Here is a 16,762-nt window from a genome sequence, read left to right as displayed (position 1 = left end):
TTTGCTGCACCTATCAACCGGTCAACTAGGTTTTAAGCCCCACATGCATTAGGTATTTGTCCTAATGCTCTCCCTCCCCTTGCCCCCGACCCCTGACAGGCCCCGGTATATGTTGTTCCCTTCCCTGTGTCCATGTGTTCTCATTGTTCAACTTCCACTTATGAGTGAGAACATGCAGTGTTTGGTTTTCTGTTCCTGTGTTAGTTTGCTGAGAACACTCATTACTTTCTTGAGCCATGTTGAGAACCCTCTCAAGAAACAGGGAACTCAGTAATTATCCTAGGAATGGCCATACTCCTTGGTAACTCAGGAGCAGAAATGGAGTTTACAATGTTAGTCAAAAGTTTCATCATATAGTCACTAATGAAGCCTTGGAATTAGTGAGCAAAAGCCACATGTAATTTAATGACATAAAAATAACACTCCCAAATGAATACACACCTTCAACTCAGTAGTGAGAATTAGTTGCCTTTTAGGGACCTGGTCCTTGAAGTCTCTTCAGTGAAACTGCTTCATTGAAGCCACAATGAATAAACTCAGAAGGTAACATCAGAAAACGTTTAAGATTGTCCTCTCCTTCTACTGTCCATATTTTGGACCCATTGGTTCCTAAAATGCTGAACAAAATCAAGACACAATCCACTGTAAAAGCAAGTTAAGAATCGTATATCCTGGCAAGAAGGAAAGAAGCCATATTTTTCTCTTGGAACAAATCAGCATGAATATGTGGAATGGTCAGTCTTGACATGGATCTCCCATGATGCAACTGCAATTCACTCCCCTTGAAAGAGTCTAACACCTCAGTGAGCTGACGAAGTTGCAATATACAAAGGGCTATATTAACCCAACTCAGAGAGCTTAGTCAATTTTGTCATATTTATTTATTTATTTATTTTGCTTTTTGCTATTCAGGTGAGTACAATACATTCAATTCCAAAAATATTTGGTGACTTCCTGCTATGTGTCAGGAAGTGAGCCACGTACTAGAGTTATAGAAATAAATAAAATATAGGTTCTGCTTTCAGAGGGCTTATAGTATAATCTGACCATAGTGCCTTGTTTGTATCTTCATTTATTCTTCTTTCTGCCCTCCAGAAAAGAAAGACAACCAACGAGTTTACTTTGTCATGAGTGATACTTCCTAAGTGAGGCCTCATTTTAATATAATAGTAGATAATACATATATAGCACTAGAATTCTATGATATATATACTGCAGTTATCCCAATTTTACAACTGAGGAAACTAAGGTATAAGCAAGTGGAACAAGCTACCAATGTCGCATAGTGCATCAGTGATGGATCCAGGATTCAAACATGGCTGCAGAATCCATTTTCTTGACCACCACTCTATACTGCATGATACGGATAATAGAAATTCCCGCCTGTAAGCACTATCCCTTTCATAAAGTATATTTTGTGCTTATGGGAGCTTTCTGAGGCGCTCAGGGAAAAAGGATGATACTCCACATGTCCCTTAATTTTAATATTGAAAATGAAATGAATCCTCCTGGGAAGCACACTCTTGTCTTGCATGGTAGGTGGGACCAGGAAAGCCTGTTTTGAGAAACTTGTGTGAAGAAAAGCCATGAAGTGTATCCAAAATATTTCTAAAAAATCAAAAAGCTGTGAATTTCTGTGTGGGTATCTCTACATATGTCTAGTTAGTTTAGAAAGATTCTGGCTCTCACAGTGCTAAAACACTGAATTATTCAATAAAAAATATATGGTTAGTCTGGTGAGATGCATTTAAATCACATAAACACAAAAATGTGTTGTTTTCCCACTATTTATGCTGGCATTTGTTTAGTTTGTTTTGCAGTCTTTAGGACTATACGATGGTGAGGACTGTAAGCCAAACTAAGGCTTTATGATAAAATATGTCGTCATTCTAGTAGAAAACTTTATTACCCTTTGAAAAAGTATGTACCCTGAAAGTCCCATTCTTGTAACATTATTTGGAAATCAGGGTTGTGGTGTCACAAATGCATAAAGGCCAGATTAGCTGACTTCTGACTCAGTTTCAGTCTAATAACTCTATTTCAAGAACCATTTTCTCTTCATATTTATTCTGTTTTCTGATTCCGAATCTGGGAATATCTACAGAACAAAAAGGAGCATTCTACTTCTCATTAAAGGAAGCCAAGGATCTCCTTGTAGGATGACTCTGTAATGAGTAGAAACAACTTTAGTTAGAAGTTGCACAGCAGTTAAGTTTTTTTTTTTTTTTTTTTTTTTTAGATTGTCTGCCCTTGGTTCTGATTCCTATTCAGACTCTCCTTGTTCTGCATCAAATTTTATTGAGGATCCTGATATAATCTATTACTTTACTTCCTGAATTACTTGTCCATAAAGGTCTTTTGCCTTCTGAGACATGGCATATGTCTTGAGTAGAGAATCTAAAAAGATTATCTATGCCATTAACCTGGATGATACTTCCTGCTGCTCAGCTCCTAAGACAAACCTTTCCATCCACAGCCTGCTCTCACCAAAACCTGATACTTGCCTCATGAGTCTCTGTAACTGTATACTATAAAGACTCAATATTCTGATTTGTGACTAGAACTTGATGGCTGGATATTACAGAGTATCCAGGAAAAAAATGTTGACTTTAATAATGAGCTGGTCTGTGATAGGACTTTTACTTAATAAAACCAGACCAAACAAAGTAAATAAAAATTTGGATGGATGAAAAGGTGTAAAGATACGTTGTTTCTGGCCAGGCACAGTGGATCACACCTGTAATCGCAGCACTTTGGAAGGTTGAGGTGAGCGGATCACCTGAGGTCAGGAGTTCAAGACTAGCCTGGCCAACATGGCGAAACCCCAACATGTAATTCTAGTCTCTACTAAAAATACAAAAATTAGCCATGTGTGGTAGTGCATGCCTGTAATCCCAGCTACGTAGGAGGCTAAGGCAAGAGAATCACTTGAACCTGGCAGGCAGAGGTTGCAGTGAGCTGAGATCATGCCACTGCACTCCAGCCTGGGTGACAAAGTGAGACTCCGTTTCAAAAAAAAAGCCAAACAAACAAACAAAACCACTTTGTTTCTGTTTCTAAAATGATCTTCATTTTCTCACTTCACTATACCACCTTCCCTCCATGCAAAGGGCAAATTGTAGGACTTTAAAAAGGCAAAGCATTGAAATTTATTTCTGAGCTACAAGGCATTCATAAGACTGAAAAACATGAGATCCTGTTGCTTATCATAGGCTTTTCACCCTCAAACATTTATTTTCTCCAGCCAATTTAATGCACTTTCAGTCAAATCAATTTCTTGACATTAGGTAAGATAGAAGAGCCAAATAACTGGCACTGATTCATTCAACAAACGTGTATTAAGCCCATATTTTGTGCCAGGCACTGTGTGAGGTGATGAAAATAAGCCAGTGCACAGGACAGTCAGGGCCTCTTCTGTCCCAAAGTTTATAATTTAGTAAGAAGACAGAAATTAAATGTCACACCAATACATAAATACAAACAGTGATAAGAGCCATGCAGGAGAAGTTCGAGGTGCGATGAACAACTGTAACAAAAAGATCTGATTTTGATTTGGAAGAAGGGGTGGTGTTAAAGCAGACTTTTCTTAAAAAGTTCATTTTCTTTTTTATTTATTATTATTATTATACTTTAAGTTCTAGGGTACATGTGCATAACGTGCAGGTTTGTTACATATGTATACTTGTGCCATGTTGCTGTGCTGCACCCATCAACTCGTCAGCACCCATCAACTCGTCATTTACATCAGGTATAACTCCCAATGCAATCCCTCCCCCCTCCCCCCTCCCCATGATAGGCCCCGGTGTGTGATGTTCCCCTTCCCGAGTCCAAGTGATCTCATTGTTCAGTTCCCACCTATGAGTGAGAACATGCGGTGTTTGGTTTTCTGTTCTTGTGATAGTTTGCTAAGAATGATGGTTTCCAGCTGCATCCATGTCCCTACAAAGGACACAAACTCATCCTTTTTTATGGCTGCATAGTATTCCATGGTGTATATGTGCCACATTTTCTTAATCCAATCTGTCACTGATGGACATTTGGGTTGATTCCAAGTCTTTGCTATTGTGAATAGTGCTGCAATAAACATACGTGTGCATGTGTCTTTAGAGCAGCATAATTTATAATCCTTTGGGTATATACCCAGTAATGGGATGGCTGGGTCATATGGTACATCTAGTTCTAGATCCTTGAGGAATCGCCATACTGTTTTCCATAATGGTTGAACTAGTTTACAATCCCACCAACAGTGTAAAAGTGTTCCTATTTCTCCACATCCTCTCCAGCACCTGTTGTTTCCTGACTTTTTAATGATCGCCATTCTAACTGGTGTGAGATGGTATCTCATTGTGGTTTTGATTTGCATTTCTCTGATGGCCAGTGATGATGAGCATTTTTTCATGTGTCTGTTGGCTGTATGAATGTCTTCTTTTGAGAAATGTCTATTCATATCCTTTGCCCACTTTTTGATGGGGTTGTTTGTTTTTTTCTTGTAAATTTGTTTGAGTTCTTTGTAGGTTCTGGATATTAGCCCTTTGTCAGATGAGTAGATTGCAAAAATTTTCTCCCATTCTGTAGGTTGCCTGTTCACTCTGATGGTAGTTTCTTTTGCTGTGCAGAAGCTCTTTAGTTTAATTAGATCCCATTTGTCAATTTTAGCTTTTGCTGCCGTTGCTTTTGGTGTTTTAGACATGAAGTCTTTGCCCATGCCTATGTCCTGAATGGTACTACCTAGGTTTTCCTCTAGGATTTTTATGGTATTAGGTCTAACATTTAAGTCTCTAATCCATCTTGAATTAATTTTCGTATAAGGAGTAAGGAAAGGATCCAGTTTCAGCTTTCTACTTATGGCTAGCCAATTTTCCCAGCACCATTTATTAAATAGGGAATCCTTTCCCCATTTCTTGTTTCTCTCAGGTTTGTCAAAGATCAGATGGCTGTAGATGTGTGGTATTATTTCTGAGGACTCTGTTCTGTTCCATTGGTCTATATCTCTGTTTTGGTACCAGTACCATGCTGTTTTGGTTACTGTAGCCTTGTAGTATAGTTTGAAGTCAGGTAGCGTGATGCCTCCAGCTTTGTTCTTTTGACTTAGGATTGTCTTGGAGATGCGGGGTCTTTTTTGGTTCCATATGAACTTTAAAGCAGTTTTTTCCAATTCTGTGAAGAAACTCATTGGTAGCTTGATGGGGATGGCATTGAATCTATAAATTACCTTGGGCAGTATGGCCATTTTCACAATATTGATTCTTCCTATCCATGAGCATGGTATGTTCTTCCATTTGTTTGTGTCCTCTTTTATTTCACTGAGCAGTGGTTTGTAGTTCTCCTTGAAGAGGTCCTTTACATCCTTTGTAAGTTGGATTCCTAGGTATGTGTTGGAAGTTCTGGCTAGGGCAATTAGGCAAGAGAAAGAAATCAAGCGTATTCAGTTAGGAAAAGAAAAAGTCAAATTGTCCCTGTTTGCAGATGACATGATTGTATATTTAGAAAACCCCATTGTCTCAGCCCAAAATCTCCTTAAGCTGATAAGCAACTTCAGCAAAGTCTTAGGATACAAAATTAATGTGCAAAAATCACAAGCATTCTTATACACCAGTAACAGACAAACAGAGAGCCAAATCATGAATGAACTTCCATTCACAATTGCTTCAAAGAGAAGAATCTAATTTTTAAGAACTATTTTGAAATAACTTTAGATTTAGCTTAAAATTTTAAAGAAAGTTCCCATACACTTTTCATCTTAAGATCACCACGTTGCAGCCTGGGCCACAGAGAGAGAACTTGTTTCTATGAGAATTAAAAAAAAAAAAAATTAGGTGTTCATGGTGGGATGTGTCTGTAGGCCTAGCTACCCAGGAGGCTGAGGTAGGAGTATGGCTTGAGCCCAGGAGTTTGAGGTTACAGTTGGCTATGATCCCCTCACTGCACTCCAGCCTGGGTGACAGAGCAAGACCCTATCTCAAAACAAACAAACAAACAAACAACCCTCCTAATGTGGTTTTACTTTGCTCTTCCCTGATGACAAATAATGCTGAGTACAAGTGTATAGTGGCAATTCATATTTCTTCCTCTGTGGAGTATATGCTCGTCTTTGCCTATTTTTATTGGATTGTGGTTTTTGTTATTGATTTTTAAGAGTTTTTATATATTCAAATATAATATTCGGTGAAATATAAACATTTTGAATTTTTTTTTTCCAGTCAGCCATTTGTCTTTTCATTTCCTGAATGGTGTTTTCGACGGGCATTTTTAAATTTCATAAAGTTTAGTTTATCCATATTTAAATGGTTAGTGCATTTTGTGTTCCATCCAGGAAATCTTTGCCATTGCCAGTGTCGTAAAGATTTTCTCCTATATTTTCTTCTAGAGGCTTTGTAGTTTTAGAGTATACTTTTGCTTTATGATCTATGTTAATTTAATTTTTGAGTATCATGTGAGGTAATGGTAAAGTGTTATTTTGGTTTTCCATATGGGTATCTGCCAGGGGTTAGCAAACTCTGGCCCATAGGCCAAATCTATCTTGCACCCAGTTTTGTAGAATTCTTGTTCATACATTTTTAAAGGATTATAAACACAAAAACAACGAACATGTGACAGGGATACCATGTGACTTGCAAAGCCTAAAATATTTATTATCTAGTGCCTTATACAATAAGTTTTCCTATGCCTGCTTTATACTATTATTGTTACATTTATTACACCTAAATGTGATATTAATCCCATTAGACAATGCTATACTTTTTACTTTAGCAATCGCATGAATTACAAAGAAATTACAGTGAAAAGAGCAAAAAATGTTTTGATATTTATTCAGATATGTATAATATTCAACACTTGTTATTCCATTCTGAAAATCTCAGTTTTCATCTGTCAAAATTTCCTTTCAGCATGAAGAACTCATTTGATCATTTCTTATAATGACGTTCTGCAAGTGACAAATTTTGTAGCTTCTATTTCATTTTACTTGAAATGTCATTATTTTTCTTTAATTCTTAAAGAATATTTTCACTGCGTGTGGAAGTCTGGGTTAATGTTTTGCTTTATTCTTTCAGTACTTTAAAGATATTGTTCTACTCAATTTTTGCCCCTATATTTTCTGATGAGAATTAATATAGTTATTTCACATACATATATATACACAGGCATATATATACACACACACACAGACACATATATATATATATATATATATATACACACACACACACACACACATACATATAATGTTGCTTTTCTCTTACTGCTCTTGAGATTTGGTCTTTAGCCTTGGATGACAATAATTTGACTATGATTTGCCTTGGAATGGCCTTTTTCATGCTTATTTTACTTGGTGATTTGGATATCTTAAATTTGTAAAATTTATGCTTTTGTTTCAATTTGGGAAATTTCAGCCACTTTGTCTTCAGCTATTTTTCTCTCCCATTTTCTATCTTTTATTATTTTGGGATTACATTTACACTTATGTTAGACTATTGTGTATTCTCTAACTGGTCACTGAGGCTTTATACATTCTTTAACCAGTGATTTTTTTTTTCTGTGTTGTTTCCATTGGTCAATCATCAAGTTAAATTAACCTTTCCTCTGTTATCTCCATTCTGCTTTTAAGTAAGTCCAGTGTATTTAATTTCAGAGATTGTATTTTCAGTTATATAATTCCATTTTGGCTTTTTTTTTTTGTTTCTTTTTTTTTTTTTTTCTTGGGTGAGATTTTCTGTGTTTACATGCATTTCAAGTATAGTCCTATGCCATTTTTGATGGAGATACATTCTGAGAAATGTGTTGTCAGGCCATTTCCTTGTTGTGCAAACATCATAGAGTGTACCTACACAAACCTAGATGGTATAGCCTACCCCATTATATAGCTCCATTATAATCTTATGGGACCACCATTATGTATGTAGTTTTTTTTTGTTTTCTGAAACATCGTTATGTGACGCATGACAGTATTTTTTTTTTTTTACTTCACTAAGAATAGCTAGAAAAATGCTTTAAAAAATACATGTCTGCCAATTCTGTCATTTGTGTCAGCTAGTGACGAGTCTTAGTTGATTTTCTTTTGTATTGAGAACGTATAATATTTTCCTGTTTTTTTATATGTTGAACGATTTTCGTTTGCATCACAGACATTATAAATGTTAAAGAGTAGAAGATATAAATTCTGTTACTTTTTTCTGATGGATGTTTCTTTTGTTTTAACTGGCAATTAGATCAGTTATATTCAACTGCCAACTCTGCTTTTTGGTTGGAAGCTTCAATATTATTTCATATCTTTTGTATTTAACTGAGCTTCTTTAAATCTGCTGGGTGGTTCAGGGGTCACCCAAACATATGGTCAGACAGAATTTAGGCATTCATTCCCTTGGTATTTTCCTTGTGGGATATTCCCTCTTTCTACAGCACTGTTGTTTCTCTAGATTCAGTTTTCTGTATCCCCAGAAGAGAAAGACTGCCTTCCCCCAACCACTACCACTCTGCCCACCATGCTACCTACACATAGCCTTAAGCTAAAACCCATGAAAATGGGAACTCATTTTGTACAACTCCTCTCTTCCAAGGATAGCCTCTTCATCAGATTCTGTCCTTTTCTGTTTTCTCCCCAGTGTCTCCAAGTGGCTGTATTTTGTATTATGTCTGGAATTTGTAGCTGTTACTTGCAGGAGTGTTGGTCTAGTAAGATCTTACTCAGCTATTACCAAAAGTGAAAGTCATCTCTTTCTCTATTTTTCCCCTAACCAGATTTACTTGTGGTTTAACCATTTGGTAAATATATTAAAATAATACACTTTTAGCTTTACTCATTTTCTGTTTTTTTGTTTATATGTATCTGTTCTTATTTCTATTATTTCTTCCCTTCTCTTCACATTGGGTTTAATCTGCTTGTCTTTTCTTACTTTTCTACAGTTTAAATGTAGATAATTGATTTTAAACCTTTCTTCTTTTTAAAGATGAGCATTTAAAGCAATAAATTTTCTTTGAGGCACTGTTTTAGCTGTATCCTATGAATTTTTATATTGTATTTTCATTTTCATTGTTTGAAGTATACTCTAATCTTTCTTGTGATTTCTTCATGTGTTACTCATTAGTATGTGATTTAAATTCCAAATATGTGGGGTTTTTTTAGGTGTTCTACTGCTGTTCATTTCTAAGTTTATTTCCTTTGTGTCCAGAAAACATATTATTTAGATTTCAATATTTGAAATTTTTAAAACATATTTTATGACCCAGTAGTGTTTTACAAATGTGAATTCAGTCAATGGGGTTGATTAGGTTGTAAAAAATCTTTACTTTTTTCCCATATAGGATAATTTGTATCACTCTATCTCCAAGTTTGTTACCATTTTTTTTTCCGTTATCTGCCAGCCAGTAAATTTTCATGTTAAATGTCATAGGTTGTAGTCCTAGAATTTCCATTTGGTCTTTTTCTATAATTTTGATTTCTGTGTTGGTATACCCATTTGTCCACCTGTTTTGACCACCTTATCTTTTTAAAGTTCTTGAACATATTTATAATAGCTTTTAAAATGTCATCTGCTAATTTAACATCTGGATTATTACAGATTCATTGTATTAACTTTTTTCTTATGATTTTATGTTTTTAAAAATTCATCTCTTGTGATATTTGGTCGCATAGTGGAAACTACTGATAATATTTTGTAAAGATTATTGATTCTTATATTTTCTCCTAAGAGTATTTTGATTTTCACTCCAGCTGACTTTTAAATTGCAGGTTGATTATCTTGAACTTTTGGAGACTTCATTTTATACTTTGTTAGTCTGGATCTGACTAGTTTTGCTTAGAGTGGATCCTTAACCTTTGGGCATAGTGCTTATTCTTAAGGTATGGTCTTTACAGAATTTTAATAGAAAGCCTAAGATATTTATAGACTGGGTGCAGTGGCTTATGCCTGTAATCCCTGCACTTTGGGAGGCAAAGGCAGGACGATCCCTTTGGTCCAGGAGTTGGAGACCAACCTGGGTAACATGGCAAAATCCCATCTCTACAAAAAATACAAAAATTAGTCGGGCATGCTGGCACTTGCCTGTGGTCCCAGTTACTCAGGAGGCTGAGGTGGGAGGATCACTTGAGCCTGGAAGTTTGAGACTGCAGTGAGCTCTGACTACACCACTGCACTCCAGACTGGGTGACAGAGTGAGACCCTGTTTTTATCAAGGTCTCCTAAATTAATGGAATTCAGCCACTAAGCTCTGTCTCCCTATGATGAGCAAACACTGAAGTATCTGTTCCAGTTTTTTTTTTTTTTTTTTTTTTTGCTTTTTTTTTTTTTTTTTTTTTATTTTTTATTGTTTTTTTCTGTACATATTTGTGTGAGGGTATTTTACATAAAAATTAGAATTCACTTCTCTCTGACGCTCCCCTTTCTGGGATTTTCCTCTTCAATTTTTAGCTGCTCTGGCAAGCCCCAACACCATTTTCTAATACCTCAAACCAATATGACTTGAGATTTCTCCTTGCATTCTAGCTACCTCACATCAAATTTCCTGGGTAGTGCCCTTAGGAGAAAACTACACAGATATGGACTTCACCCAGTGTGGTTTCTTTCTATTTGCAGTTGAATGCAGTCCAATTTCTGCCTGCTTTCAGGTACTCTCCAGTACCTTCAAATACAATCATAGGTTACTTAACATTGGAGGTATATTCTGAGAAATGCATCATTAGGTGATTTTTTTGTTGTGCCAACATCATAGAGTGTACTTACACAAACCTAGATGGTATAGCCTACTACACACCTAGGCTATGTGATGCTGCCTATTGTTCCTAAGCTACAAACCTGTATAGGATGTTACTGTACTGAATACTGTAGGCAACTGTAACACAATGGTAATCATACGAACATATCTAAACATAGACGTGGTACAGTAAAATATGGCATAAAAGTTTAAAAATGGTATTTGTATTTGTACAGGGCACTTAATGGAACTTGTAGGACTGGAAATTGCTCTGGGTGAGTATGTGACTGAGTGTTGAGTGAATGTGAAGGCCTAGGATATTACTGTTTACTACTGTAGATTTTATGGACACTGCACACTTAGAGAATACTAAATTTATTTAAAATTTATTTCTTCAATAGTAAATCAAAGTTAATTTGGTGTAACTTTTTTACTTTATAAACCTTTCAAATGTTTTAGACTTTTTGACTCATAGCACAGTTTAAAATACAAACACTTTGAACAACTGTACAAAATATTTTCTTTATATTTTTATTTTATGAGACTTTTCTACTTAATTAAAAAAAAACTCTTAAACTTTGTTGTTAAAAAATAAGATACAAACAAACACACATTAGTTTAGGCCTATACAGGGTTAGGATAATCAATATCATCATCTTCACTTCCACATCTTGTCCCACTGGACCACTGGAAGATCTTCAGGGGCAATACCATGCATGAAGTTGTCATGTCTTATGAAAATAATGTCTTCTGGAATACCTCCTGAAAGATCTGCCTGAGGCTGTTTTACAGTTAACTTACAAAGATAAGTAGAAGGAGTACACTGTAAAATAATGATAAATATAGTATAGTAAGCACATAAATCAGTAACATAGTCATTTATTATTATTAACAAGTGTTATGTACTACACATAATTGTATGTGCTCGACTTTTATATGACTGGTAGTGCAGAAGGTTTGTTTATACATCACCATGACTATGTGAGTAATCTGTTGCACTACATCATGACAACTCTGATATCACTGACATTTTTCAGTGTCATTATAATCTTACAGGACAACGATTATATATTCAGTCAGGTTTACCGAAACATTGGTATGCAGCACTTGACTGTAGCTCATTTTTAATATTTTGTACAGAGTTTTGTAAATCTGTGAGATGATTGTACAAAACAAGCCACTCTGCCATTGCCAGACCTCAAATTGGTTCTCTTTTAAAAAAAATTCAAAAAAGAAAAAAAATAAACTTTTCATGACACATCTCACAGAATAAAATGTGCAGATGTATTTACAAGCAAAAATAGAAGATGTCAAAGTTATCCATAGCTCCTCACATATTATATAACTCTATCTCAGGATGGAGGACAGCCATGTAATCTCACTTAGCTTCTCAGTAACCTGTTAAAAAAATGCAATATGATGTTTATGCCTATCTTGCTTCATAGGAAATGCTAGCTTATATGGTCAACTGTCTGTTCTTCCCTTACTTGGCCTAATGGCAGAATTTGAGAGATTTGATCACTCTTCTTCATACCCTTTGTTTTGCAGAACAATACACTTTCCTGATTTACCTACTAGCTAACTAGCCCCTCCATTTCAGTATTCTTTGAACGTTGTTTTTTCTCCATATCTCCTAAGATTGGAATTCCTCAGGCCTCAGTTCTTGGACTTTTTGTCTTTTCTAGCTCCTTATCCCTTAATGATCTCATCCAGTCCTGTGGCTTTAAATGTACTCTATATGTTGACAATTTTCATATTCATATTTCCGATTCACATCTCTCCCCTGAACTGAAGACTCAAATAATGAAATCTTAACTGACATTGCCTCTTTTTTGGTTTAATGGGTATCTCAAAATTAACATGAAAAAATTAACTCTCACTCTCTCTTCGTACCTCCTCTCTCCAAAATATTTTCTGATAGCCCCACCTTCATTATGTCCATTCTCTATTCCAGTTATTTAGAACACAAACATTTGAGTCATCTTTGATCCTTTTTTTCACAACCCTGATCCAATCCATCATTAAATCTTAGTGATTCTTCCTTCAAATTATTTTCAAAATCCTGTCACTTCCCACCACTTTTTATTACCACCTTGTTCTAGGCCACCATCAACTTTCACTTAAGTTGTTGGAATATTCTTCTAAGTAGTCTCTATGCTTCTGCTCTTGATCCATTAAAGTTGATTCTTCATACAGTCAGAGTAACCCTTTTAAAATGTAAGTTGAATCAGGATACTCCACTTCTCAAATACCTTTAAAGACCTACCATTTCCTTCAAAGCAAAAGTTAAAGTCCTTGAGAAGAACCTCCAAAATAGTGATGTAAGTAATTCCAAAACTCTCCTTCTCTATAAAAGTAATAGAAACACTGACAAAGTTGTCAAAGCAAACATTTTTAGAACTCTGGAAATTAATAAAAAATTTACAATAATCTAGGAAGCATTTACTCAAGAAAGAAAACATCATCTTAATGAGAAGTGGCCTTCGTGGTGTTTTAATTCACCCGAATCCCATTTGTTCTGCCTAAATTCACGAGATCTTTGAAAATCAACAGTCTCACAATGATAGCAGCTATGAAAACCAGAAGCTTAGCCACCATGGGAAAGGGTATAACAGGTTTGAAGTTTCCCCCAAACCACATCCCCACAGAATTGCCACTATTTGACTTGTCTGATAGATTGTTGAAAAACACATTCTCTGGGGTTCTTTTTATTTGGGCTGACTAATAAGTCACTCGGTAAATAACCCTTTTCCCAGGACATTTGCCAAAAGAATCAGTGGAAGTTGTTTAACAGTGCAGCTACTTGAGGTGGTGCTACCAGTTGTTACTAACAAAAGACTGACTAAAATACTTAAAAAGAAAAACAGGTGGATGAGATGGCCATAAGGAGCTTTGAAAAGTTTTAGCACACTCATAGGATCTAGAAGGCCACACATGGATACATGTAGACTATGTGAATGTCCAGGAAAGCCCTGAGAAGATCCTGTTTCTTGCCTGTGGTTCACTTGGAAGCTCTGTGCAAGCAGGGTGTAAGGGTTAAGCCCGAGTTGTAAACTGCCTGAGAGAGCATTGAATGTGTGTCACAATATACAAACAGAGCTCCTCTGTCACTGCTAGGAGACTTATTAGTTCAAGACATTTAATTAAATCTCTGTCCAATCATTAGCTGACTACCAAGCTAACCAGGCAGACAATTCAGTAGTTGAACAGCACAAAGAATACAGACTTTAAATAATCCATGAAAGTCACTAATAATAAAATAGCTACAACAAAAGCAATAGACAGCAGTAACAAATCCTGGTGAATGAGAGGAATTTGAATTCCAGAGTTTTACATTATATCACTTAAAATGTACATATTTCAACAAAAAATTATGAGCCCCCCAAAAAGAAAGTGTGTTCTGTACACACAGACAAAAGCAATCAACAGGAAGTGTTCCAAAGGAAGCCCGGATGTTAGACTCATCAGATAATACTACAAATTAACTATTGCAAATATGTTCAAAGAAATAAAAAAAAGTCTAAAGAATTAAGAAAAATGTAAGAACAATAATTAGTTATCTAGAATAACTAGAATGAAATGGAAAATTTATCAGAGGGACTCAATAGCACATCTGAGAAAGCAGGTGACAGAATAAATGAACTTGAATATATGTTAATTGAGAGTATACTGTTCGGGAAACAGGAAGAAATAACAAGAAAAAAATTAACAGAAACTCAGAGACCTGTGAGACATCATCAGGCATACCAATATATGCATAATGGAAGTTCCAGAAGAAGAGATAAAAGAAAAAAATATATTTGAAGAAATAATGGCTGAAAACTCTCCAGATAAGACCAAACACATTAATCTATACATCTAACAAGCTCAACATTTCCTAAGTAGGATAAATTCAAAGAGATCCACACTTAGATAAATCATAATCAACATGTCAAAAGCCAAAGCAAAGAGAGAATTTTAATAGCAGCAAGAGGAAGAGTGACTCATCATGCACAAAAGTTTCTCAGTAAGATTAACAAGTGAATTCCCATCAGGAACCATGTAGCCCAGAAGGCAGTGGATTTACGTATTTAAAATATACAGAAGAGATGCTGTCAATGAAGAATTCTATATCTAGCAAAGCTATCCTTTGCTAGGTGGAAAATGAAGGAGAAAATAAAAAATTTTCCAGATAACCAGAAACTCGCAGAATTTGTTGCCAGCAACCCTGACTTACAAGAAATATTAAAAGGAGTCTTTCATGCTGAAATAAAAGAACACTAGACAGTAACTTAAATCCATGGGAAGAAATAAAAAACACTGTTAAAATGACTACAAAAATAAATATAGAATAAAAAGGTATAAATGATTTTTTAACTCTTTTGTTCTCCTTCCTGATTTAAAAGACAATTTCCTAATGAAATCATTACAAATTTGTGTTAATGCGTTTATAAAATCCATCTGACAACATTATGACAAAGGAATGAGCAAGAAACTGAGTTATATAAAAGCTAAGTTTATATATAACTATTGGAATTTAAGTGTTACTTATTCAAAGTAGATTGTGATACGTTAGGATGTTAATTGTAATCTCTAATGCAACCACTGAGTATATAGCTCAAAAATATCATAAAATAAACAATAATGGAATTAAAATGAGATACTAGAAAATGTCTCTTTAACACAAAAGAAAATAGTAATGGAGAAATACAGGAAAAAGTGGATATAAAGCATACAAAAAAAGAGGACAAAATGGCATATTTAAATCCTATCGTTAATAATTACATAAAAGGACAGAAATTGACCAAAGGTATTAAAAAATATTAAAACATGATCCAACTATATGCTATCTACAAGAAGCTCACTTTAGATTCACACACCTGAATAGATTGAGAATAAAAGTACAGACAAATATGTAGTATGTAGAAAGTGCCCATAATAGAGCTGGTGGACCTAAACTAATATTAGATGCAATAGACTTTAAGATAAACAATTTTATTATAGACAAACCCACAGCTAACATCAACTTAGTGGTGAAAGACTGAAAACTTTCCCTCTAGATCAAGAAGACCAGCATTTCTACTTTTGCCACGTTTTTTTGACATTGTACTACAATTTTTGCCAGAGCAATTAGGCAAGAAAAAGAAATAAAACATCCAGATTTGAAGGGAAGAAGTACAATTATGTCTACTCACAGATGTCATGATCCTGTATATAGAATATCCTAAAGAGTGCACAGAAGCTATTAGAATTAATAAATTCAACAAGGTTGTGGGACACAAGATCAATATACATAATCAATGTTATTTCTATACACTAGCAATAAACAACCAGAAAGTGAAACTGAGAAAACAATTTCATTTATAATCATGTCAAAAAGGATAAAATACTTAGGAATAAAATTAACACATGAAGTGAAAGATACATACAATGAAAACTACAAAAATTGTTGAAAGAAGCTGAAGACCTAAGTAAATGGAAAAACTTTCCATTTTCATGGCTTGGAAGACTTAATATTGTTAAGATAGCAATACTTACCAAATTGATCTCCAGACTCAACACAATCCCTGTCTATTTCCCTGCTGGAATTTTACAGAACCCATAAAATTCATATAGAAATGCAAGAAACCAAAAATTGATATAAAATGCAAGGGATCTAAAGCAGCCAAAACTATCTTGAAAAATAAGAATAAAGTTGGAGGAGTCACAGTCTCCCATTCCAAACTTAGTAAAAGAATATGATAATCAAAACTGTGTAATACTGGCCTAAAGACAGACATATTGGTGAGTGAAGTAGAGTTGAACTTCCAAAAATAAATATGCACATATGGTATGACAAGGTGCCAGAACAAGTAGATGGGGGAAATAATAGTTTTTTTCAACAGATGATACTGGGAGAACTGCATCATTCCCTCATGCGAAGGGATGAGGTTTGAACCTTACCTCACATTATATACAAAAGTGAATTCAAAATGGATCAAAGGCCTAACTGTAATAGCTAAAATTTTGTAATTCTTAAAAGAAAATATAGAGATAAATATTTGTGACATCAGACTAGGCAATGGTTTTTAGATATTACAACGTAATTATAAGC

The sequence above is a fragment of the Papio anubis genome, unplaced genomic scaffold (genome assembly GCF_008728515.1).
Source record: "Papio anubis isolate 15944 unplaced genomic scaffold, Panubis1.0 scaffold80, whole genome shotgun sequence".
Taxonomy (NCBI): domain Eukaryota; kingdom Metazoa; phylum Chordata; class Mammalia; order Primates; family Cercopithecidae; genus Papio; species Papio anubis.
The sequence above is the reverse complement of the archived record's forward strand: the minus strand, read 5'-3'. Positions refer to the sequence as shown.